Source organism: Ascaphus truei, chromosome 13, assembly GCF_040206685.1.
Source record: "Ascaphus truei isolate aAscTru1 chromosome 13, aAscTru1.hap1, whole genome shotgun sequence".
NCBI classification, from domain to species: Eukaryota; Metazoa; Chordata; class Amphibia; order Anura; family Ascaphidae; genus Ascaphus; species Ascaphus truei.
The window spans coordinates 21049280-21075983 of NC_134495.1; the positions used below are offsets into that span (position 1 = coordinate 21049280).

At 44.9% G+C, this 26704-nt stretch overlaps 2 long non-coding RNA genes across 6 annotated transcripts in view; one reads left to right on the top strand and one right to left on the bottom strand.

The window, feature by feature from the left end:
* Positions 1–26704, top strand: part of LOC142465005 (uncharacterized) — a 151448-nt gene that overhangs the window by 39134 nt on the left and 85610 nt on the right. For 4 of the 5 annotated variants that reach the window (XR_012787769.1, XR_012787767.1, XR_012787771.1 and 1 more), the window contains exon 2: positions 13034–13130. The exons of the other annotated variant lie outside the window; for it this stretch is intronic. This is a non-coding gene — a long non-coding RNA (uncharacterized LOC142465005). The remainder of the gene's footprint in view (positions 1–13033; positions 13131–26704) is intronic. 5 annotated transcript variants of the gene reach the window in all.
* LOC142465006 (uncharacterized) overlaps positions 24581–26704 on the bottom strand; it is a 71110-nt gene continuing 68986 nt past the window's right edge. The window contains exon 4 of the long non-coding RNA XR_012787772.1: positions 24581–24777. This is a non-coding gene — a long non-coding RNA (uncharacterized LOC142465006). The remainder of the gene's footprint in view (positions 24778–26704) is intronic.

The following is a 26704-nucleotide window of genomic DNA, read 5'->3' on the forward strand; positions in this document are numbered from 1 at the left end:
AAGAACCGCTACCCCTTACCTCTCATCATCGAACTCTTTGACAGACTACATGGTTCCACCATTTTTACTAAACTGGACTTACGTGGAGCCTACAATCTTGTAAGAATCCGACAGGGGGATGAGTGGAAAACGGCGTTTAACACCCAGGATGGACATTAAGAATACCTAGTCATGCCTTTCGGGCTTTGTAATGCTCCCCCGGTATTCCAGGACTTTCTCAACAAGGTATTCAGGGATCTCCTGGACCAATACATCATTGTCTAACTAGATGATATTCTTATCTTCTCCAAGTCCGCACGCGAACATCAGGGTCATGTCAAACAGGTACTCCAATGACTACGGAAAAATCACTTGCTCGCGAAAATTGGAGGTGTCACTTTCATCAGACTACGATGTCCTTTCTGGGCTACATCATCTCCGATACTGGCCTTGCCATAGACCCAGCCAAAGTGAAAACAGTTTTGGATTGGCCTCGTCCTACGACCCTGAAGGCCGTACAACGATTTTTAGGCTTCGCAAATTACTACTGAAGGTTCATACAGAACTTTTCATCCATAGTAGCAACCATTAAGACATTGACACAGAAAGGAACTGACCCGGCGCTTTGGCCTCTTGCAGCCCTTCATGCATTCGAGAAGCTAAAAACCGCCTTTGTATTAGCCGCCGTGCTTGTGCATCCCGATCCAGGACTACTCTTCACACTCGAAGTGGACACTTCAGATGTTGGGGCCGAGACAATCTTGTTCCAAAGGAAGACTCTACAAGCCAAACTACAACCATGTGCGTTTGTTTTTTTTTTAAATCTTGCCTGCCGAACAGAATTACGACGTGGGCAATCGTGAACTGTTGGCCATCAAAATGGCCTTGGTGGAATGGAGACACTTACTCAAAGTTACTGACAATCCGGTTACTATTCTGACAGATCATAATAATCTGCTCTACATCGAAGGCACTAGCCACTTGTGGTCGTGACAAGCTCAATGGTCCCCTTTCTTCTCTCACTTCAATTTAATTTTTTCCTATCTACCAGGTTCTAAAAACGTAAAAGCAGACGCCCTCTCCCGTCAATTTCTAGTAGAAGACAAGACTGAGGACCGACAGGAAACCATACTTCCCCCCATCATGCATCATCTCTGCTAACACATTTTACTCTATGGAGGACATCGCGAGAGGTCTGTCTGATATTCCGGAGGGTTTCGAAGTTCCAGAGGGACGTCTCTTCACCGCACCTGCCTATCGTCAAAAGGTATTGGAATGGGGTCATTCATCTAAAAGCTCCGGTCATCCAGGTACAAGGAGAACTGTTGATCTTCTGGAACTGACCTTTTGGTGGCCAGAAATGCGTAAGGTCATTAAGGAATTTATCACCGCATATTGTACTTGCGCCCAAAACAAGACTCCCCATATCAGGCCATCAGGGTTGCTGCAGCCTCTCCCTATTCCAGACCGTCCATGGTCTCACCTTTCCATGGATTTCATCGTTGAACTACCTGTATCCAAAGGAACGAATACCATTCTGGTGGGGGTCGACCAGTTTTCCAAGCAGGGCCATTTCATTCCCCTCAAGGGCCTACCCAATGCTCTCAAACTATGTGAAATATTTATCAAGGAAGTATTTCGTCTTCATGGGGCCCCCCAAGTTATTGTGTCAGATCGAGGCTTCCAATTTATCTCTAAATTTTGGCAGGCCTTTTGCAAACAACTCGGAATCTCTCTTCACTTTTCTTCCGGCTATCACCCTCAGACTAATGGTCAGACGGAACAGACGAATCAATCACTTGAATAGTTAATTTGTTGCTTCATTTCTGATAACAAGGACAACTGGGTAGATCTCTTGCCGTGGGCCGAATTCTCTCATAACAATCTACATAATGAGTCGACTCGGGACTCACCATTCTTTTCCAATTTCGGCTTCCATCCCTCAGCGCTTCCTACCGCGGGACCTGGATCTGGGGTACCAGTTGTGGATAATAGGATTCTGCATCTTCAGGAGTCATGGAAAAACATTCAGGAGAACCTCAGAAAGGCAGTCTCTATCCAGAAGAAACAGGCCGACCAGCATCGCAGAGAAGCACCAACTTACATTCCAGGGCAAAAGGTATGGCTATCCACGAAGAATATTCGATTGAAGGTCCCCAGTGCAAAATTTGCACCCAGGTTTATTGGCCGATTTCCCGTCATCGAGAAGGTCAATCCGTTGGCCTACCGGCTGCAGTTACCAGCATCTGTGAGGATTCCTTCTGTATTCCACACCTCATTACTTAAACCCTTCATACAGTCTCCTGCCTCGGTGTCCCCTCCTGATAGAGGGACAACAGGTATTTGAAGTCCAGATGGTCGTAGACTCCAGGTTTACCAGAGGAAAGATCCAATACCTGGTTCATTGGAGGGGCTTTGGTTCCGAAGAGCGTTCATGGATTCCAAGGGACCAACTACACGCCCCTAGTCTCGTTCGGGCCGTTCATCAATGATTTCCCTCCATACCATCCCTTGGATGCCCGGAGGTCACCCCTGAAAAGGAGGGTACTGTGAGGATTGGACCTCGGCTCCGCCCTTGTGATGCGTCCAGTGACGCGTTGGGTGACGCTCCTTGCGCAAGCGTCGCAGTACTCCTGCCAAGACCGGACCTAAGCTCCGCCCCTGTGCCAAGTCCCGTCACGCAACGGTGGATGTTCCTGCCTCCAGTACACACCCACGTCTCATTACCAGGGGCACTCAAGGAGTTAACAACATTAATTACTCCACAGCTGCGATACACTCTGCCCCTGCCTATCAGTACACAGTCTACCTGTGATGACTCATTGCCTGCTTCCTTCCCATTGGCTCTCTGTTCTTTATATGCTCAGCCAGCCCTTAGGCAAATTGGCTGAGCATAAACGTTGTTTATTTTTCAAGTGCTTGCCTCAAGCATCCTGCTGCCCTGCTGTTGCTCTTGCATTCTGCCTTGTTTCTCTGTTACCTTTGACCTCAGCTTGTACCCGGACCGCTGCCTTCTACACCCAACGACCATCTGACTTCTCCAATCCTAGACCCTTGCGAGTATCACGACTATTCTGACCTCTCCTACCCTGACCCGGCTACACGACCTCCACTCTGCACTCCGGACGCGGTTACGCGGTTGTAGGTCGGTGCATATCACTATCCCCACCTCAGTCTCGCAGTCCCGTCCTGTTTGTGGTGAGCATTCGTTACAGTATGTATGTAAAATCTTTATATAGCACCAACAATGTACTCTGCGCTTTACAAAAGACAGTACAGGAAATTATAATACAATAAGTGTAAAAAATAATAATCAGACAATAAGAAAGAAAATCCCTGCCACAGAGAGCTTGCAATCTATGTGCTATGTTGGGAGACTAAAGCATCGGCCAGGTAGGAAACGGGCGCGCTGACGCTCGTGCGCTGCGTCCTGCTCGGCCAAGCGCTTCATGGCCGGCTAGGTGCGCGTGCATCTGGGGTGCGGCCACGACGTCACGGAGCTGGTTTGCCCTCATTGGGCGTCACGTGACGCGCTTGCGAGCAGCAAATTCAAATTTGCTTGCTCGGCAAGCAGTTAAGCGCTAAGCAGGCCACACACTGTGAGGTCCGGGGGAACACCTCTCCCTAAGGGGGTTCCCCCCGAGACTTTACCTGTCTCTGCGCCTGCTCTGCCTTCTTGCCGCCGCCGCGGGCGGGATCTCCCTTCTCCTCCGCTCCCCGCGGCGGCTACTGAACCCGCGCATGCGCGCGCGCGGCTGGGGAACCTTACGTCCTCCCTCAGGAGGAGTTCCTGCCCCCTGCTGGGGCCGCGCGCGTCTATCCCGCGCGGCACACACGCCTGATGCGCGTGCACCGCCCACAAGCTGCACATTCAACACAGCTGTGGTAAGTCTCTCCCTACCTATTACTATCTTCCCTGGGGCCGCTCCCTTGTTACTCCCCCTCTCCCTATTGGTCCTTCCTCCTACTTATACCTTGCTCAGCCATTCATTCTTTGGCTGAGCATAGCTTTGTATGACCTGTATTTACCACGGTCGTGCCTGCCTCAGTTCCTGTCTCTTTGTCTCTTTAGTGATCCCTTGCATACCGTACCGGCCTGGCTGTGGATCCGCTCTCGTCTCCTGCCCTTGGCTTGTATCCTGACCTCCTGGACTTATCGACCCCTTCACCTCGGTTTGCGGATTCCTACCTACCTCCCGGCTCTGGACCCCAGGCTCTCGGTACCACCTATCTTCTGGAATCTCCCTTCTCGTCTGGCGAGTATCTTACTTTATCTTATACTCCCAGACGGTTCCAGACGCCTATTTTCCACTTTCCAGGCGTGTCCCCGTAGCTTTGGGTGCAGTTTGTTACCCATCTCACCTCAGTTTCGGGGTCCCTCCTTGTCCGTGGTGAGCACAGCGTAACACACACATTGTTGCAATATGTCTCATCGTGGCGACTGTGAGCGCGCCCGTCCGCTCACCGCCACCATGGATGAGGCCTTACAGAGACAGCAGATGAGGGAATGAGTGCAGTAGGTGACAGGGCTTGTCCACAATGGTTGGTAGGAGCGACTGTGGGCGTGAAACAGCAGCCATCAGTCTAGGCTATTGAAATGCTTACTTTAAGAGGTGAGATTTAAGGTTTGACTTAAAGGTAACTATACCCAAGCGTGCCTCTATCGTTTTTGTTCCTTTACCGTCCCCTACATAGCTGTCACTATATCAACCCTACCTCTGGCATCCACTACTATTCTAGTGCTTTTCCTCCACACAACTGACACTGCACCATAATCCTGACTTGGGTTACTACTATGCCTTATCACTGCAGCATCTTCTACTATTACAATAATGTCCCAACACACAGTTGTTACTGCAACCCGGTCCAGCCTGCAACATCCACTCTATTACAGAAGAAGGGAGAGAGAGCAAGTATGCTTTATATGTATATATACACAGCATCTCTATTCACCCCCTATCTCTCTGTTGGATGCTGATTTCTCTCTGCTGGAAACCTGTCAGCACAGAAAGAGATGTCCATATCATCCTGAAAACTATCTCTGCTAGTGTGAGTCTCAGAAAGATAGAATGTGACAGGTTAGTGAAGTTCCCTCCCCCAGTATGAGATCTGTGAGGGGAGGAGGGTGCAGGTGTAGGGACATCACAATTCCTTTTATCTGCCACGTCACTGATTGCCATCAGCAAAGCTTCATATAACAAACAAAGGAAAGTGCTATGTTATACTGTAACCATCCACTATGATCAACCTTGAGGCCCTGCGGCAACCTCTGCTATTCCAGTAAAGACCTACCAACGCACACAAATCCTCGCCCCACCCCCCTCATGGAAATACTACAGCACAGAAATAACGTAGTCATGCCGCTGTTTTTGCTAATTAGTATTTTTCAGCTCTGTTTCAAAACTAACTCGTACTCTAGTGACACGTGTAGGTGTGCCAGTGGACCTAAATTATTACATCAAAGGACCCAAAGATGGTGGGCACACTCCATTTCTTACAAAATGGGGGTTGGTACTCACACAGAAAAGTGAGAATCCCAGCTGAAATCACTCCTTAGACTTCAATAGAGAACAATATCTCTGTTTCACTCAAAAACTCAGTGACAAAAGTCAAATAGACATTTAAACTATTTTTAATGATGCAGACATAATGCACAACGTTACCCATACATGTTTGCATCCGAAGAAGGGATTTCCCCCGAAACGTTGTGCTTTATGTCTGCATCATTAAAAAAGACTGCATTCTTTCCTCTTGGGTATGAATACCGAACTTGCTTTCATTTAAAATGTAGGATTTTATATTTTTCATTGTTTTCTTTACAATTTAGTTTCCAGTTCTCAATTTGCAAAGCTATAAAAATGCACATGTGAAGCACTTTCACTCTAATTTTGCTCCAATAATTGGTTATAAGTGTGACTAGAACTCTAAAAGGCTATATGTACACAAAAGAGTAAAAAAACTAAACACAAAAAACCTCCCATTTAACAAATTGTCGCAATAAAGTGAAGGCAGATTTTTAATAATTTAAGATATATTATAGATATGTTTTGTTGCTTTGCAGATTTATTAGGCCTCAATGCCTAAAGGCTAAATAAAAACAAACAGCAAACAATATACATACAATGCATGCTGTTTTTCTAAGGGCCTATGCCAAGCTAGGAGAGAAAACGCTGCTACACTTCTATTATTGCCGTAATCTTTGCTAAGTCATAAAGTGCTGCGTACATTGTTGGTGCTATATAAATAAAATGATACATATACTGTAGAGCATGTATATAAAATCGAAATGGCTCCAGGGCGATCTTTTGCAACAGAAAATTACTGAATAATTTCAGCGAAGAATGCGATCCAGTTGGAAAAGCGAAAATAATCATAATAAAGTGTATGAGATGTTTGCAGAGGTTTTTAAGGTGAAATTAATATAAGGCTTTATTGTCTGTTCCTTTAAACAATACAGCAAACAAAAAAATATATATATAAAACAACAAACGCCTATCCCTGTGTAAGGGCTAACTTACTTCCCCAGTCCCTCTCTGCAAGGCTGGGGGGGGGGAAAAGCCCCTTACCCACTTATCACCCCAAAGTCTCAGCGGTACCTTAACGCAGGTAGCTCTTCAGGTCAGTGCTAGTTTTCTGCTTGAGAGTCCAGGCATAGAGGTCTGGTCCCCTTGTGTCTTGCTCTCAGAACACAGCCCTCCTTTTCCTTATGTGAGCTCTATTGTGAGCTAAGGAAATCTCTCTTTTTTTCCAACAGGAGGCTTTTCTTAGAGCTTTAATGTGGCCAGGTGGAGTCTAGTTAATTGTCTGCAATTAACCAGCTCCCTGCTGAATTTAGAGGCCGTTTCTCTCAAACAGTGATAAGTCCCTGTTACATACCTCCCCTGTTTGTAGGAAGCTCGGGCTTAACACGGCCGAAGCCCATCTCACTCGAGATATCTCTGCATCTCGCATAAGAGTGGATGGAGTACGAGAACCCTCAGTCCCGCTGGGATTGGAGCCCTTTCTCCAGTTTAGTCGTGTCTCCTCCAGAAGGTGCTTGAGATCAGCACTCCTCAGTCGCTTGTGGAGGACTTTTTCCAAGTACAGTCTTTCTACTGACTGCTTGGTCATGAGTTTTCCCCTGCGTCGGGCGATTTTTTCTTTGTAGGCAGACTGTATGGCGACAGTCGCAGAGCATTTACGCAAATAGTTTTCTCTTGCCATCTTTTCCATGGACTCTAATTTAGCACTAAATGTCCATTCCTTGTAACCCTTGCTCAGGTCTTGTAAAGCCTGTCAGCTTACTTTTGAATTCTAAGGGAAAATACTCCAACGCACAGCCATGAACAAAGTGGGTCCCACAACAAAAGACTAATAAAAATATGTAAAGTACTTTATTGTTCCATAGTTAAAACAACGGAGGTAGGTACCCTCCGCGTTTCGGGCATTCTTTTCCTACCTACCTTTGGACTCTCCCAATGAGGCTGTAGGTCTGATTTTCTTCATATTTCAGCCTTCAGCCTTCAGGGTCAGAGTTCTTGATATGTGGTATATGCAATGTCAATGAATACATACCTCACTAGCCCCAGTACCTATTTTCTACACTTCATTTAAGGGTTTATACCAAGATTGGATCTATATGTTGGGGCACATATCACTAATTGACTTTACTTTTGAATTCTGTTTGATGTCCGGAATCTATTTCTACTATTCTAGACTCGTGCCATTTCATGGTATCACTTAAAGAGCATTCAAGAATAGCTATTTGAGTTTTCAGCTCGTGAAGCTACCCTTCTGCACTTCTTTTTCCACTCAATGTGGTTGCCAGTTCAGCTTCTTTGGAGTTGAGTTGCGATTCCACATCTCCCAGTTGACTCAGAGCAAGGCTTAAATCTGTTTCCTTTTCTCTATTTCTGATCTGCATCTGCCGGTGCTCCTCCCGGACGTTGTCCAGCTCCAGCTGCAGCCAGGCCCTCTCATTGTCCATGTGATCCAGCAATTTGCGGAAATCAGCCATCTTGGCCTCATAGCACAGTGTCAAGCTGGCCACTTGACGAACGGACACCTCTTCCTTTTTGGCGAGCTCTCTCTTGAGCTCAGCAATATGCATCTGCAGAGCTGCAAGTTTCTGGCATGTGTGTTTAGCTGCCAGCTTTAGCTCTTCCTCTTCTAGGCTTTTCTGCAAGTTCAACACATCAGCGAGAGATCCCTGTTTCTTGAGTGCATCCTGCAATTCTCCTCTCAGGGTCTTTATCTCTTCACTGCGCTTTCTCTGTGCTTGCTACCATGTATCCTTCATATTTTGGAGCTCTGCAGATTTCATCACTAGGGTCGCCGCTGCTTGCGATTTCCACGCCTCTTTCTCCTGGTCGTACTGACTTTTGGGGATGGAGTAGCTGATCTGCTTCTCCATCTCTTGCTCTAGTTTCTGGACCTTCTTGTGCTCCCTCTCATACAGAGTCACCTGGCCTCTAAGCTTGGCCTCCAGCGATGCTCTGGTGATACTCAGGGTAGCCTTCAGTTCCTCATTCTGTTCTGCAATGACATACTTGGTTCTTAGACGTTTCTGCAGTACTTGTACTTCTTTAGCAGTCTGCAGATTTTCTTCCTGCAGAGTTCGGTGCTTCTCCTCTGCATTCTGGAGGCGCGTACGCAGAATTACGTTGCTGCAATGCTTTAACATTTTCATCTTCCAATAGTCTATTCCTTTTTTGTAGCTCATGAAGCTTCACTGACGTGGTCAGTCAAATCAGAATTTACCTCTTTCAGGCTGGTATTTACTCTTTACAGTCTCTCTAATATTCAGGGCCTCTTCATTGTCCTCCTTCCACTTATGCACTTCTGATTTTAGACTCCCGGTTTTCTGGTGTGAGACTTCTATCTCTAGGTTGAGGGTGTGAAGCTCTTTTTGAGAGACTTTAAGATCCATACTAAGACTGTAGACAGCTTTTTGAGAGATGTCCAGCTCCTAAGCGAAACTGTGAAGTTCCTTTTTAGAGACTACCAGTTCTGTGCGGCAACTACTGCTCTCTTGGTGTGAGGCATCCAGCTCTATGCGGAGAGCATGAACCTCATTCTGAGATATGTCCACCTCTGTCCAGATACTGTTGACCTCCTTGTGTGAGGCATTCAGTTCTATGCGGAGAGTATGAACCTCATTTTGAGAGACTTCCAATTCTCTATGGCAATCACAAACCTCTTTCTGTGAGACTGTAATCTCTATCAGTGCCTCCTCATATTTCTTTTTCAGATTAGCAATCATTCGGTCAGACTTCCTCTGCTTTTCATCCATGGTGGTAATAGTAGTGTTTGCAGCATCTAGATCCGTCCTTAGATCCTCCAATTCGGTCTTGGCCGCAGAGTAAATTGCGAGCACAGTCTTCTGTAGCTCAGCGTTATTTTCTCTCTCCAGTTTCACTTCTTCACAGAGCAGATCACAGTTATGCCTGGCAGCTTGCAGTGCCTTTTCAGGGCTGGTCAAGGGATCGTCACTCACTGGTTCCGGCTCTGCTTCCCTGGTATGGTTGGTTGAGGGTTTCTCACAGTTGGCACCGGACAGACACTTCTTTGGGTTACTTGACTTCTGCCTTGGGCCCTCTGGATATTCTGTCATCTGTGTGATGAATCCTCCATTTTTCATAGGCTGCAGGGCATCTCGGACCCCCTTTTTCTCCGCAAGATCTGCGGAAGTGTCTGTTCCTTCCACGGTAAGTGAAGTACCGCTTTTCTTTTTCCGCCTTTTTGTTTTGGACGACTCTACCATCAGGGATACTGGGGTTTCCGTCTTTTTGATTTGAAACTTCAGCAGCCGCCAGGCTTTTCTTGCAGTTGCTTCATCTGGCAGGAATATTCGGGGTTATAGAGACCTGTTTGTTTGGTGCGTACCGAGTTTAGGCACCTGCACCATTCTTGGGGTGTTTTGTGGGTGTGACTCGGTTCGGGTTCCCAATATATACCTTCATCCTTATCCGTATCCTCATAAGACCGGAAGGGCCATTCTTCCGTGGGGTAGGGTTCATTACAGGAACGCCACATTTTGTCCTCCATTTTGGGGCTATAAGGTGTATTTTTCTTCCTGACCTCGGGAGGTGCTATTGCAGCTGTTTTCACTGTATTCGCTAGAACCCCAGCTGGTAGTCCTATGGGTGGGAAGACTGGCAGAGTTTGTAGCTCTCACATGCGTCTCTGTAGACTTTTTCTTCTTTACTTTGGTAGGTTCTGAAACATCAGCAGTACTGTGCACACATTCTTTCTCATCAGTGATACTGGATGTGCCTTTGCCAAGTAAAACTTCTGTATCTTCCTTGTGACCAAAGCGCATTGCTTGCTGCTGCAGTTCCTTGTCATGTTGAAAAAAATATTCCTCTGGCTGCAGCTGTTTTTCTGGGGCCACATAGGGATCCTCATCACCGGAATAAGGGACACTGCTCCGTGTGGCTGGGCTCTTTACACCAGGAACACATTTTATTCCCCATTCTTGCAGAGTCTATTTGACTTCAGCTGGGCGGCCATTTTAAAATCCCATGTTTTTTCTTCTTCACACAAGTGGTGGAGTAGACTCTGGTCACAGCATCAGTACCTTGTGTGGGTCACGGTTTGTCGCAGTCCTCCAATTCAAAACTGTGGCGTTGTGACTTTCTCCAGTGCAGCGTAGTTTTCCTGCTTTGATTAGTAGCCCTTTAATTCTGGTCACTTCTGCACGTGATTCTTTGTTTTGTTGCTCAGGCTGTTTGCAGGAACTTTATGCAGGTAAAAGCACAACAAGTTTCACAGGCAGTCTCCGGGGCCCCTTTAAACTTCAAGGGCCACCTCTCATCCCAACTTCTGAAACCATATGTAAGAGATGTGTGCAGAGATTTGCAGAGGTATGCAATGGGGACCGTTTTTAAGGTGAAATTAATATAAGGCTTTATTGCCTGTTCCTTTAAACAATACAGCAAACAAAAATATACATAAAACAACAAACACCTATCCCAGTGTAAGTGCTGACTTACTTCCCCAGTCCCTCTCTGCAAGGCTGGGGGGGGGGGGGGGGAACCCCTTATCCACTTATCACCCCAAAGTCTCAGCGGTACCTTAACGCAGGTGGCCCTTCAGGTCAGTGGTGTCCGGGTAGTTGTCTGCTTGAGGGTCCCGGCATAGAGGTCTGGTCCCCTTGTGTCTTGCTCTCAGAACACAGCCCTCCTTTTCCTTATGTCAGCGCCATTGTGAGATAAGAAAATCTGTTTCCAACAGGAGGCTTTTCTTAGAACTCTAATGTGGCCAGGTAGAGTCTAGTTAATTGCCTGTCTGCAATTTACCAGCTCCCTGCTGGATTTAGAGGCCGTTTCTCTCAAACAGTGATAAGTCCCTTTTACAGTGGGACAAAAATAAACATATTTTAGACCACGTAAATGTAACCCCATAGAGAAGGGCTTGGAGGCTTATCCAGCAATGAAGGGGTTAACCCGAGGAGCACGCCACTCGCCAGTTTATGAGACCCGATGGTCAATATTTGTGCAGTCCTGCGATTTGACTCTGGGGACAAAGACCTCCTGACACAAGCCAGGGGCTCCAAGGTTATCGTGGTATCAGAGCCTGGCTGCAGAGCAAAGTAGAGCCGAACCTTGCGATAAGATAAGAAGGGTCTCTCAATGTGTTAACCACGCGCTTCTAACATCACTTGTCAGCACTGGACTAGGGAAAACACTGTGCCAATGTACACATTAACACTGAAAATAGCAGAGGTTTTAGGCATCAGCAAACTAAGCACCATTTTCTGCTTCCGTTTGCAGATTATTGAGGAAATGTATGCCACATCAGTCTTTTCTGACACTAGTAAAAGGTGTAAAAAAAAAAAAACGCAGGATTTTTATATATGTGCCGTTATAATATATGTGCCATGTAACTCCTGTTTACACACTCCTGAAATTGCAAGCTGACTGACATGGGGCAGAAATACAATGGATACATTGAAGCAAAACAATGCAAGTTAAAATTATGCTATTTCTAAATGTGACGCCAACACTCCATTCATACACCCCAGTCTGGGCTGCAAAACCGATGCAAAAAACAGCTGCAGATTTGAAGAAGAAAAACACAAACGGAAAACAAGAGTAAATGTTGGCCTGCTCCTCCTTGAATGCTGTGCAAATCAATGAACAAAAATATATATTTTTAAATAACAATCAGGAAACGTACATAAAAGGTTAGTGGGGCCATTTTTGAGTCTCCTTTATTGTACAAAAATAGATTTATTCAAGAAACAAATTTACTGGGGTGTAAAGTAATTGCTGCTTTTGTACCAGTTTGACTAAGATTAATGAACACCAATGTATCAAGATATTTACCCGCAGTGCCAGAAAGTGATTTTAAGATTGAATGCATGGAGCAAAAGGAGGAGAAAGAAGATTGAATGCATGGAGCAAAAGGAGGAGAAAGACAGGGAGTTACACAATGCCTATCTGGCAATGGTATTTTAGTGTCACCATCCGTCATTTTCTTTCTGGCAGTAGCAGTACTATTACGATTTATGAATCTATTGGTGCCCTTCCAGCTATGACCAGGCATTACTAGACCTTTTATCTATTACAACGCAGTACTAGATGATGAGGATGATGATGATTATTATTTTTACCTCTTCCATAGCCAGAGAACCCTAGACAATTATGACTGTATTTACGAAGCAGTGCTACTTCATAAGATACATTTGGGCGTCAAAGACCACTTACAGCAATCGAAGTAAGTGGGCTGTAAGGCGTCTTTCCCCGCTGGAAGATGTCTTCTGGAGTAGCACCGCTTAGTAATATGGCCCTTTGGGGCAAAATCTATATTGTCTGAAGTGGCTGTTCGGGCTGTTTTCGTCTGGAAATCCCCATAGACTTTGAACTATAAAGAATTCACCCCTTAATCTGTTGCATTTGTTGGTCGCTAATAGATGATTAATCTAGTGGTCCTTTTTCCCCAAGCTAGACCATATTTGACAAGGAGTTTAACTTGTTCCTTCTATAGATGACACTGAAGACATGTTTACCCCTAATGTAAGGCAGTATTAGGTGATAAAATCAGCTGGCTCCTCTTTTTTTTGTTTTGCCAGGCCATTTGATGATAAGTTGATAACAGTTCTTCCAGCCGTGAAGGAGACCTTCTACAAGTAAACCTGCCACCTCCACACACCGTGTTACATGAAGGAGGTGAGATAAGGACACAATTTCTCTTGGTATTAACAATTTAGTTGGGACTTGCTAGATGAGTCAACCCCTTCTCTACCAGGAGGGCCATGCAATGCGTTACAATCCTTGTGGCCGCAAAGGGGTACACTTCGCTTATTGTGTGAGCAGCTCATATGCTTTTTATACACTCTGGCAAGCTCTTCCTCAGCTCCAGGCTTCTGCATCTCCTTCCTTCAACTGCTTCAAGCAATATGACCTCATACTATTGTCCTATGAGAAAATGGATGTCTCTGTTTTTACATGTATGCCAGACATTTCTCTCTCTCTCTCCCAGAGCAGAAAGTTCATTCAATGGTTCGAGTATTTCATTGCCAACTGTATGCTTTGAAAGGTGCAATGCCACTTCTTACCATATTTTGGGGTTGCAATGAAGTGTCTGCCATGTAATAATAATAGCATGTTCATGTATAGCGCTGCTTGTTTTACGTAGCACTTTACAGAGACATTTTGCAGACACAGGTCCCTGCCCCGTGGAGCTTACAATCTATGTTTTTTTGGTGCCTGAGGCACAGGGAGATAAAGTGACTTGCCCAACGTCACACATGTAATACCTTATTATCATTATAACAGATGACACAAAATGGGCAAATTCCAGTGGCATTTGTTTAGCACCAGTGTACCTCTATGCTTCATAACTGGCCACTATAGGAGAATGCGGTGCCTAACAAATATTTGTATGAAGTGATCTACTTGCACATCTGTCCTCTCAAAAATGTAAGCCCACCTCCCAGCTTCCCCTGTGTTCTCCTGCATGCAGCAGAAAAGCATAGAGGGTGCTGAGACATTTAGGTTCTTTTTCCACCAGCCTATTTTCTGTTAAAAAGACAATTAATCTGATCTCCCAGAAACATGTTGCCGTCAACTCTAGATTCGTTGTAGGTTGTGATTACCTGTTAATAGACCAGCATGAGAGTTCTTCATGGATGACATTATAGTGGAGAGAGCTTTTGAAAACCTTTTTTTTCTTTAATTATAAAGTTTATTAGTCAGCGTTATATATAGTAAAAAATATTACTATTATATATTATTCATTATTTAAAAATACTAATCCGTGTCTGATTTTTATTTATTTTTTTGTATGGAAAAGGCACTAACACACCCATATTGTAGACATCTTTAATTCATTTAGGTTGTGTAAGGGGTTGCACCTTTAACCACTACACCACTACACCACTCCATTCTGACTCACTCTTAACCTGAGCTGGTCCAAATCTGCATGGGAGAGGGCTGACCCTCTCATTAATATTTCATTGGGGGCAACCAAGAAAACGACAAGAACTTCTCAGATTTCCATCAGGAAAGAGGGCGCTGGAAACCATGAGAAATTGAGCTGGAAGAAAGTAGAGGAACGTGTAAATAAGAGGGGCAAGACTAGGGGGATTAAATCATGTGGCACCAGAAGGGTTTGCTGTGCAAAGCAATATGAATTAGAAAAAGGAAGATCTGATAATAATAAATAAAAAAAAAATGGAAGCAAGGAAACAAAGAGGAAAAATAAAGTTATAGGAAGACACGGGATGGAGAAGAGTGAGAAATTTGCATAGAAAAGGGAAAACGTGAGCGAAAGCAAAAATACAGAGAGAGATCAGAAAAAGAGGAAGAGAGAGAGATATGGAGACAGAATGGAAAAGGCTAATAAACACAGGGAAAAGTAAAAAAATAAAAGGGGAAAGAAACAGTGAGAGAAAAGAGAAGTCCATAAATAGCATTGCAAGTAACCCCTCAGATCACTGCTAGGCAATCCCACATATGTTGCCAGACAATGTATCAGAGTGAAGCCATGACAAGCTCAGATCCCCTCTGTCTGCAGTCCACACACAGCAGCTGTCAGGAACGCCCGCTGATTTAATGCAAGGAAACTGCACTTAGCTGAGGGGCCAGCAGGACAAAACTGAGACCAGATTAGAAGCCTTGTTGACAGGCGCTGGGACCGGCATTTCTTTACACAGCCTGATTTGGGTCATCTTTATCTCCTTCACCACAATGTGGCCCTGCAGAGCATCATCACTGTGACCAAATGAAGCATGTAAGGGCAGGGAGTCACCATTTTAAATCCCAGCGAGCATGATGACACTTAAGACGTGCATATGAAGGGTTACTGCAACTTTGTTTTATCAGATTGCACCTCTACGACAAGGTGATTAAAAGCGACGGTTAACATCATGTTGTATAGATCTCCCCAGCAGTTGAGAGGTTAAGTTTGGAGTATCCAGGAAAGCTATGCTTGGCAGCTGTCTATCAGAAAACATGTTACATAATGTTGTGTGGGTCTCTATTAGGGAAGGGGTGGAGGGATTGTCATTTTTCAAGGGCAGCACAGATGTATTTGGGACTATTATGCAGCCCTAGTGGTTTGAAAGAAGAATACAGTTCCTGTTAAGAGTAGGCAGGTTGTGTGGGGGCTGTCTGTATCTTGAAGTTGCCTGTTAGAGGGAAACAATCTCTCACAGGGTGTAATGCTTCTACAGGTTAAGAGGGTCTGAGATTGGATCATTAGCTGGCGCTTCCCCACAATTTATGTCTTTTCAATTGACTTACTGGACATAAGTCAGAGCAACTGGATCCAGGTCAATATACACTTAAGTAGAAAGGTTTGTGTAGCTTGGGGAGAGTTGATACAGGTGGGGGAGAGATCAGGAGATTATTGTGGGTAGAGGAAGTTGGGAATCTAATCCGAGACCCAAATACTGTTCGATAGGGGGGGGGGGGTTAATTGTGGGAGAAGCGGAGAGGAAAGTGCCATAAACTAATTTTGAGACTTTTCCATCTTTATGCGATTTCCTTCCCCCATCTTCACTTCATCTCTCAACTCCTGTGCCTCTCCCACCTTCAACTCATGTCTTGACCTCTGCTCATCTCTCTTTATATTCATCTCCCTTTATATTCTCCCTTCACTCTCCGTGTTCCTCTTTCACTGTTTGCTCATCCTCTGCTCCTCTCGGCTGCACTGGTCCTTCTTTTTCTCTAGTCCACTCCTGCTGTGTGCCTTATACAGACTCTGCAGCCCTCCGATGCCTTGAACATACAGTTCACTCTTTTGTGAGATAGTGTACAACTGTAATATTTAATAATTGATGTCCTGACACTGCAAGATGTGAGACATTCTGTAATAATCACTTACTTTTAACTATTCTGCTGGAGAGAATGCCTCGCTCCATTATGGTTTTCCCTGAAGAGCATTGCTCCCAGTCCTTTTTGTGTTAAGGATACCGCCACATTAATAATTTCATTGCTGACAATAATTTATTTAACCACTCTACGTAAGTCTCTCCCAGTTAGGGTTAAATCTTCTGCTGCTACAGCAGGATTTATTTTTAATGCTTTTTTTCTGAACCAATGCGGTTTCCTGCGTTGAAATAAAGATTTGTAGGCTAGAGGTACAATTAAAGTGTAATGAGAAATGGTGAGGCCTGGCAGGCATCGTCTTAACTCCTAAAGGGATCTGCAGCACATCTCCACCTGAAGCATGAAAAGAGTTTGAACAATGCTTTCATGTGTTGAGGCCAGAGCATTAGTATTTGGAATAGTAAGAGCTATCTCTAGAAATAGTTGTATACAGTGCTCCAAAGTGTTACATCTATGAACCGTGGACTATAGTATTATTATCGTTTATTTGTGAAGCGCCAGCATATTCCACAGCGCGTTACAATAGGGTACAGAGTTATGTATATTACAAAAACATGAACAGTTACATACAGTACAGGCGAGGACAAACATGCATAAACAGATACAAATACAGAGCTTACAATCTAGAGGGAATGAGCGACAATGTTGAAACAAGAAGGTAAGGTGGCTGCTCATTGTAGGATAAGGTGTGGCTCAGGTTAGAATATGGCCCAGTCTGACAGCTAAAGCCATTAATGTTTTTTTTCGGGTGATGTTACATATGGTCCAGCTACACAGCTGGTCCCAATTGGGTTGGAGGGGGAGGGGAGTTGGATGTTAGAGGTAAGACGAGTAGGCTTCTTTGAAAAAGTGAGTTTTCAGGGAGTTTTTAAACATCTCAAAGCTGGGGGGAGAGTGATGATACATAGTAGAGAATTCCATAGGGAGGGGGCAGCACAGGAGAAGTCTTTCAGGTGGGAGTGAGAGGAAGGTAATAAGGTAGGAGGAAAGGTGGCTGTCGTGGGCAGAGCGTAAGGGGCGTTTAGCTATGTATTTGTGGATGAGCACTGAGATATAAGGGGGGGGGGGGCGTGTTGCTGAGACCTTTGTAAGACATTACTGTGGTTTTCAAATTAATTATAGAGGGTATGAGAAGCCAGTGTAGGGATATCAGTGAGTGGATTATAATTTTAGTTGCATCATGAGTGAGAAAAGGGTGTATCTTGGTCGATGTTTTGGAGGTGTAGATGGCAGGACTTTGTGAGGGACTGAATGTGAGGAATGATGAAGAGATCGGAGTCAAAGATGACCACTAGACAACGGGCTTGAGGTGTTGAGGACATTGTGGTGTTGTTGGCAGTGAGGGAGACTCTTGGTGCAGCGGTGCCAGTGGAAGGGGGAAATAATATGCATTTTGTTTTGGACATTTTAAGCGTCAGGTATTGGTGAAACTTCGAGGCAGAGATTGCAGAGAGACAGTTGAAAACACGGGACAGGAGGGAGGGGGAGAGGTCAGGGAGTGAGTTTGAGCATCTGTTTTATGCCTACTCAGACTTTGAGGTTTTCAGACATGAAGGGAAAATATATTGGTCCCAACTGCAGAATTTCCTACATCAAGTTACAACAGTTTGTATTGCACTGAAGGAGTAGCTCAGTGGTACACTGCCTTTCAAGTGGGTGAACCCTTTACAAATCCCAGTGTAAACTCTTCTTGTGACCTGAGCAAGTCACTATATCTCCCTGTGCTTCAGGCACTAAAATTATATTGTAAGTGCAGGCACTAAACTTATATTGTAAATGATATGTATATAGGGGTCTATTCTCGTATAGCTTTGAAGTTGTGAGTGCCAAACCGCCCACTATATACTTGCTTTAGAAGTGGATTGACCACAGTTGGTGCTAACTCCATACCCAGTCTAATTATGGGGTTTTGCTCTCTCAGCCAAACCGATATTTCAGGCTCTGGATGGAAATCGCAATACCAATCTCATCACCCTTGAGGTTGCGTGAAAAAAATGCACGTTTTTAGAAGCGGTTTGCATAATGGAGCTACGAGTATGAGTGCAGTTTTCATAAAAAATAATAAAAAAACAAAAAAAACAAAGTGAGTTGGTGGGTTTTTTGACAAACCGATCGAATTGGCAAAGCAAGAGTGAAAGCGCTGCCAAAAAAGACTTTTAGACGAGGATTGGAAATGCGAGAAGGGCTTACAGAATAGCATAGCATGCCAATCCGCTTTGCCGATTCACTTTAGAAGCGGGATGTCACACTTCGGAGCTACAAGAACAAGCCCCATAGACTCCTTTTAAATAAACACAATACATGGGAAGATTCAAAGAAAACAAAGTACCCTGGTTGAAGAAATATAAAAAAACTGTATCTGTTGTCTCTCATGGAATGTTTGTGTCTCTAAGCATTTGCTTAGATTGTTTATTCCCAGAGCCACCACTGTACACAGGCACACATACCTAGACATACATGCACACAGACACAAGTAGGGGCTCATTAATATGCTTTGACCTTTTTAGAGGCAAATTAATTCCAAGTTCGCACATACCGGCTGCGGAGCTGGCTGTGTCAGAGCAGCAGCCTCATTAGGGACGGGATGGGATGGCCGTAGGGGACAGAGTGTCTGCCACCTCAGTGGGTATTACAGCCAGCTCGCGAGCGGCGGGCACACACACCAGTGACAAGGCTCGCTTCTGTCAGCTTTTCACAAAGCATTACTCCTGGCCCAGGAAGAATTACATTGCTAGCACTGGGGAGAGGGATCTGGGGAGACGTGGAACAAAAGGAGGTGACAGCGGGCCTGGGAAGGAGAGAGAGACACACTCTGTGCTGGCAGCTTTGGTTGTGGCACGCATACATAAAGGAGAGACGTGAGGACACACATACACATGCAGGAGGAAAAGACAAACATACGTAGAGATGGACATGCAAACACAGAAACACATACAGATGCAAAAGAGACCAACACAGATACACACATACTGGAGAGAGACAAATACATACATTTCTCTTAGTTCTAACATCCCACTCTAAACCATAGAAGTCCATATGATTGGGAAGTAATTGACTTGGGGGCTACCTCATTGTTGGGTATAGAGAGTCTAGTAAAGCCCTGGTAGAAATAATGAATCAAGCCAGAGGCCAATAGGGTCATAAGTGTCGTTAAAGGGGTTAAAATAGATTATGAAGCGCAATGAGAAATGTCTCCTGCTCCAGATGCACCTACCTCTCCATGCTTTTTAAGTCTCCTCAAGTTACAGGCTCCCTTTTTCCATCTAGCTAATCTAAGAAAACCCTATAAAGAGCCAGTGACACTATAAAACCAACTTGTAAAGGCTCGTTTTAAAGCTTTAATTAGCTACTTTTACAGGGCTGTATTCTCTGTTTCTTCAGCCTGTGGAGTCTCTCCCGGCTCGGGTTAACCCCTTGGCTCGTACGGTGTAGGGGGCAGAAATGGTTTCCAGTGCTGTGGCACTGTCAACAGATTGTGTAGAAGTGGGATTCACTAAGGTTGAATTGACTACAATGGCAGTAAATGCCGCAACATATTGAGATATCGCGCACCTGACCTTGGTGAATCTGCCCCATTGCTTTTACGGTCTAGTAGGAACTAGTGGTTAGAGCTAGTACTGCTCTGCTCTCTATTAACACAGGAATTGACGCGTTAACAAAACATGAACAGTTTTGTTTAAAACAAGGATTTTTTTTAAGTGAAATATGATTGCAATTTGTTTTTTAGTTTACTTTTAAAAAAAAGAGAGAAAAAAATGGACATTCTAAAACTTCCAGTGATTGACGTTATCAGACGGGGCAGTATAAAATGCATCAGAGTCTTTGTAATGTACACTGCTAGAACTATACAAAAACAAATGATAATGAGATATTGTGGGACATGATCAATGACACTTCTGCATGAGCGTGATTCCATGAATAGCCCTTTATCCTAACTTAGAACTAGTGCCAAAAACAGCAAGGGTTTTATCCAAGTCAAAAAATTCCCTTCTGGGATTTAATTTCCTATGATAGGTGGTGTTTTTTTGCACCAGTATTGATAAATAGACCCATTTGGGGAACAATGCTGGAGCCCCTACTAGTCTTCTAAGATCCTTCTGCCAGAGTGGGGTTTAATTGTGCATTCATTTGTTTTTACTGTAGGTAGTCAGGTTTGCTGCAGAAAAAATGCATCCTAAATAAAATCCCTGGCTTTAAGAGATCACGGATTACGGCTGTGTCTAATGCAACAAGCTTGTTATTCAAGTTTGTTCTACTTGACGCAGATTGTAAGGCAATGAGGTTCACTAGGCTTGCCCCAGTTTTGCAGCCCAGCAACTTTGATAAATAGCCCTCTAATGTTTCCTCCATATAGCCCCTCTGGACCACACAGCGCCATCTGCAATCCCACCAATAAGAAATTTTATGGTGGGAGCGGTTGGGTGTGGGGTGATGGAAATGAGAAAAGAACAATAAAATTCAAAATGAAGAAAGAGCTTTCTTTTTTTATTCTCTATTCACAGACTCCATCCCGCCACCTTGTAAAAAAGAGTTTTATGGAGGCTTTTTGTAGATATCACGGGGAGGAAAGAACTTACACTAACCAGCCCTGCCTGTGCGTACCTGTATCATGCATGTGCTGCAAACCAGAGCATGTGTGTCTGTGTGTGTGTATGTGTGTTCAGCTTTTACAAGGTCTCCAGTGCCGGTCGGTGACAGCCAGAGGGGGACTCGTTGGGTGTTGTATGGATTTTACAGCGTGTAAAGGATCAGGCTAATTAGCAGGAGGGTGAAAGCAGTTACCAGGCAGACTGAGGCGTGGTGTGTTTGTAAGCCACTAATATTCCTCAGACCTGGGAGTTAAATACAAAACTAGATTGGATTTGAAGGAGAGTCCTAGAAATATAGAAATTCATTGGCGGATAAGGGCCATTTGGCAGTTGAGTCTCCCTATTTCCATACCTGATAGCAAAACCATAGACGCTACCAGATCTAGGACGTTTGGCAGGTTTCCTTCACCATTGGGCTCCTCCATGTTTACCCCGCGTCGGTTCTCATGAAGATGAGTTATTGGACAGGATAGTGATGCAAACATAATAATACTTTATACTGATAAAGCACTAAGAGCATTTGGAAGCACAATGGACTGATTTCCTTGCAATTTATCGTTTTTCTGTCAGAAGGGCCAGCAACGGCATTGTAAGAAATGTGATGCTGGCCTGACAGCGAAAGGGTTAATTATGTTCCAAGTGTCAAGGAACTAGCCATTTCAAGGTGCAGCAGTTTGGGGGAAAGTAAAGAGCCACAATTCTAACACTTGTGTAATACAGTAAATACCCACAGAGCAAATGTCACACACATGGCATCAGTGAAATCTATGTTCCTATTCAAAATAGACCTCATGGTTCCAGGAAAAATGGTGTGTGTGTCTTCAATCTTGCACTGCAAGAGCTCCTGCTTTTACAGAGATAAGACTTCTACATTAACCTGTAAGTGTATCTCAATCCAACACTGCACCAGTACTGAACCCACATACTGTACACCTCTCACTGCACTACAGTCATACACTGCAGCATCCAGGACTTTTCCTGTATTGACTCCCACCCCTCTCTTCCCCACCATCTCTTCTTTTTATTGGAGTGACAAAAAAAGATGCTGATCTTGTCTGCACTTTTCTTCATCACCCCCCTCAGCAATCATTACAGGAAGGATGGGAAGCAGTGAATCCAGGTGTGGCTCCCATATCCCACCGCTGCCCCCATCCATCACGCTCCTCTCAATAAGCTAATAGCCCTAATGTGTGAACATTGATTTCTGGGGTGAAGGCATAGCTGCTGTGATTTACTCTTGCCTATTTCCTCCCAATGAAATCTCATTGATTGCAACAAGTGCTGCAATTTACTGTGGTTAGTGGTTGGGGCGGGGGGAGGGGGAATCCTCACCTTTTTTATGACAGGGGCTTAAGACAGACTTATTTAAAAGCATCATCTCACTAAACCAGTCCTAAAGAAATATATATACCGTGTGTGTTTTTGTGTGTGTATGTGTATATATATATATATATATATATATATATATATATATATATATATATATATATATATATAATCAAAAAATAAATAGATGATACCGTTCTGTGGCTAACGAAATGCTTTTATTTGTGCGAGCTTTCGAGATACACTGTGTATGTCGAAAGCTCGCACAAATAAAAGCATTTCGTTAGCCACAGAACGGTATCATCTATTTATTTTTTGATTATTGAAGCTCGGCTAACACGGTACTGATACCTCTACATGAATATATATATATATATATATATATATATATATATATATATATATATATATATATATATATATATATATACATATATACAGTGGTTGACAAATCACCAAAAAATCTACTCACCACACAAAAAAAATCTACTCGCCACCTAGTACCAAACGTGTGCTGCTTGGGCCAATATTTACTCGCCCGGGGGTTAAATCCACTCGCCCGGGGCGAGCAAATGTATAGGTTTGTCGAACACTGTATATATATATTCACACACAAATTACTTTTTAACATCCACTTTTTCATTCTGATTTCATGAGAAATTCTTGCATTTAAAAAAATTACTGTATTTATGTAAATACAATTAACGTGGTGATTCATACAAATAGCTACTTTTCTATAAAATATAAAAAACAAACAAAAAAACTCTTTATTATGCAGGCCTAATAACTGCAGCCTTGCAGTTACTGCAGCAATCGGCAAAGCCTATAAATTATCAAGAGTTAACCTCTTTATTGCCACAGGAACCTGCAATGACTTTGAGGTCCTACATGCAATAGAATGGTTAAAATGATTATTTAATGCGCAGTCGGCTTTCAAGGTTTTGCAGCTCCCAATTTGTCAGCATCCTATATCCCCCTTTTCCCTCTCCCCCTTTCTTTTGTCCCGTCCACAGGTTAAAGTTCCCATTTGGTAGATTAACCTTTCTGCATTGCAGCCTGTGCAAAAGTAAAGGTGAAAGGTCAGGTTTACTGATTTGGCTCCCAATTATGAAGATCCGATGAGCTGCCCTGAGAACCCCACCCCCCCCACCCCACCCCTCCCTGAATCCTCCTCATGTAAAGCTGGGTAGAATTCTTGAGTGAGCTCTGCGTCTCCTGCGAGTTCACCAATGTATAGTGAACCTTTTGGGGCCTACTCTAGAAGCTTCGATAACTTTGCTGCTATCTCAAACGGTTTGGCATGTTTCCACCAAACAGTTTGTCATTTGTGTTATCACGGTATTCAGAAAGAATCTGAAAGCATTTCCGCAAGTCACAAACCGTGAGGTAGGGAAATGCCAATACCGGTTGGGACAGCAGCGATGGTATCTCAGCCTCTCTCAAAGCTCTCCCCCGTGGGGCGCGCGCGTTATGTCACGTGGATGCACACAAGCTAAGGAAGCTCCGTGCACTCCACCATCATAATTTGATATAACCCCGATCGCCGCGCTGATCGGCCCTGCAGGACATCACACAGGCCGGGGGAACCAGCGGGGATGGCGCTGAAGAAAACTCTGAAGCCGGGAACCCCTGATCTCGCCCGTTTCAGCCGTGGGAAGCCAGCGGTGTCTGAAAAGAAGAAAAAAAACAAAGATGGCGCCGCAGAACACGCGCTCACAAAAGGCAAACAAAAGAGAGAGACAAGCTGCGGGGCCGGAGGGGGATATCCCTGAAAGAAAAGCAACCCTTAGAAACTCTGCAGAGAGGGCCAGAGGAGGGGAAAGGGGGTAGATCTGCTTCCAACAGTGAGCTGAATATGGCTGAGGATGACACAGTAATCGCACAGCAAGACCTCCAGAACTTGCTTAGAGAAATGCAAGCAGGCTTTTAGTCAGCTCTAGATAGACCTGTAAAGGAATTTAAAACAGAAGTTTCCTTACTGGCTAAAAGAACTACGGAGCTTGAAAATAAGATGGACATTTCCCTGCAAAATCAGGTAAATACTGATGATGAAGTCTTGCTTCTCATTGACGAGATAAGAACTATGAGGGACGGCATAGACGTCCTGGAGAACAGGGAGCAGTGGCCGAATCTACAAATCCATCATGTCCCTGAATCGGTGTCTGCAGAAGCCCTCCAGCCATATCTTAAGAGACTGTTTACGTCAATTGACCCCTAGCTACAAGATGGCGATCTTCTGATGGATAGAGCCCATAGAGCCTTAGTGTAACACTTGCGCTGCCCACGAGAGGGACAGGACCCCGGTACTGAGGTGGGGAAGTATAGAACCACGCACCCACAGCAGCGGAAGCGTGCCTGGCAGGCGGATTGTCAACGTAGCCTGGTCTGGGTTGGAGAGAGTGGGTTAGTCCTGATACTTGCCATGGTCTTGGAGTGGAGAGGTCAGAATAGTCAAAGTCCATATAGCCGTAGTCTGGGTTGGAGAGGTCCGCAGAGTTGAGGGTAAGCCGGGGTCAATATCCAGAGGGGTTCAGAAGTCAAGCCGGGTTGGTACACGTAGAATCAAACTGCAGGAAGGAACATAAGACAAGGAGCAAGGCATAACAGATGCAGGAGCTCAAGGCTACAACAAGTTATGCTCAGCAAAGCAGGAAGGGAGCTGCAGGGTATTTGTAGCACACACGAACCAGTAGCAAGGGAGGCGGAGTGGAGGCGCGGTCTCCCCGGAGGCAAGGATTGGCTGCAGGAGACAAGTGGGCTGGATGAATACTTGCCACACAGCTGGGGAGCGATGCACGGCGTCACGTGTGCGTCTCGCGCGCGGCGCGTCCGAGGGGTCAGAGCTAAGCTCCATGGCACGCTAGAAGAGCTGGGGGTGCGCGCACGCTCTGTAAACAGAGTGGGGGTGCACGCACACACTGGTGCCAGAGTGGAGGACTGTGTAATGACAGGTAAGGAAGGAACACGTCGCAAAGGACGTGTTTCCCGATTCTTTACACTTAGGTCCGAGATTTGATGACCCTAAAAGAAGCAGAGATGTGGTTCTAAGACTAAAATCAATATGCAACCACGGAAAGGATTATAAAAGGCTGCAGAAACAGAGGCTCCATTGAATTTGAAAACAATTCCCTCCATGTTTTCCAGGATCTATCCAGGATGACAATCGAGTGGAGGAGAGGGCTGCGACCTGTAACGTGGTTCTCCAGGAAAAGGCTATTCGTTACCGGTGGGCCTTTCCGTTCCGCCTGGTGGTAAATCATGAAGACAGACAGATTTCGATCCGTTACCCCGAGGAATCAGCATCTTTTCTGACGGCGTTGAGTCTGACCCCCAGCACTGGGTCAGCACCAAAGATCTCGAGAAAACAACATGGATGACAATCGATTGGCTGAGGGCGCAGTTACCCGGAGATAAAAGATTTTAGACCGACTGTGATGCAGTTTACCTCTCATCTGGTTCGCGGCCATCTCGTTGACCGGCAATATGGCAACCAACGGCAATCAAAGGAAAGATACCCTGGATATGTAACTTTTTTTTTTCACTTTTCTTTCTGCTTTTCTCCCTGTCTCCCCCTATAGTTTCTCCAATCTATTACAGGGTCTGTCCGGTGGATGAAACCGATGAACACAGATCGAACGCGATGGGTGAGGGGGCCTTGGCCCAAAGACTTAGAAAGGCTAGGGTCTTTTGTTTTGGGACACAGGGGACACCAAGCCTCATGGAGAAATCAAGAGCAATCACTGCTCGAAAATTGAATGTTAATAGACATTAATCATTTAGAGATAAAATAGGAAACCGGGTTTTTATATGTATATTCCTACATATTCCCATAAGTCGATGGTTCTCCTGCCACCTGGGTGTCCAGAGCTCTTGGAGGAGTGACCCCACTCCAGCACTTTCCTACGATATGCAGGGGTGGTGAAAAGGCGACCTTCTGGGAATACGAGACCCTCATAAATATTGGACTGACCTTGAACGATGTTCTCCATGGAGGTGTTTGCGGATATTATGCACTCTGGAAGGAGTATAGTCTCCTTTCAGTCTTCAGCTTTGTCTTCCACCATCTGCCTTCACGTTCTTCGAGCCTGGTAGATATGAAATAATAAAGTTAAACCGAAAAATAATTAAGTGACCATCGTGCTCGTTTTGACCCCAACCAACGAGCACCCTCAATGTACAGGAGATTCTTGTGATCAGTCAGTATGGTGACTGCGCTTTCTGTGCCTTCAAGCAGGTGCCTCCATTCTTCTGAGGCCATTTTGATGGCCAGGAGCTCCCGATTGCCTACGTCATAGTTTTGTTCGGCAGCAGAAAATTTCTTAGAGAAGAAGGCGCATGTGTGTAGTTTGGCCTGAGGTGACTTCCTCTGGGACAATACTGCTCCGGCCCCGACATCAGATGCGTCCACATCAGGGGTGAAGGGTAACCCAGGGTCTGGGTGCACGAGGAAAGGAGCTGACACAAAGGCCGTTTTCAGTGTCTCGAATGCCTGAG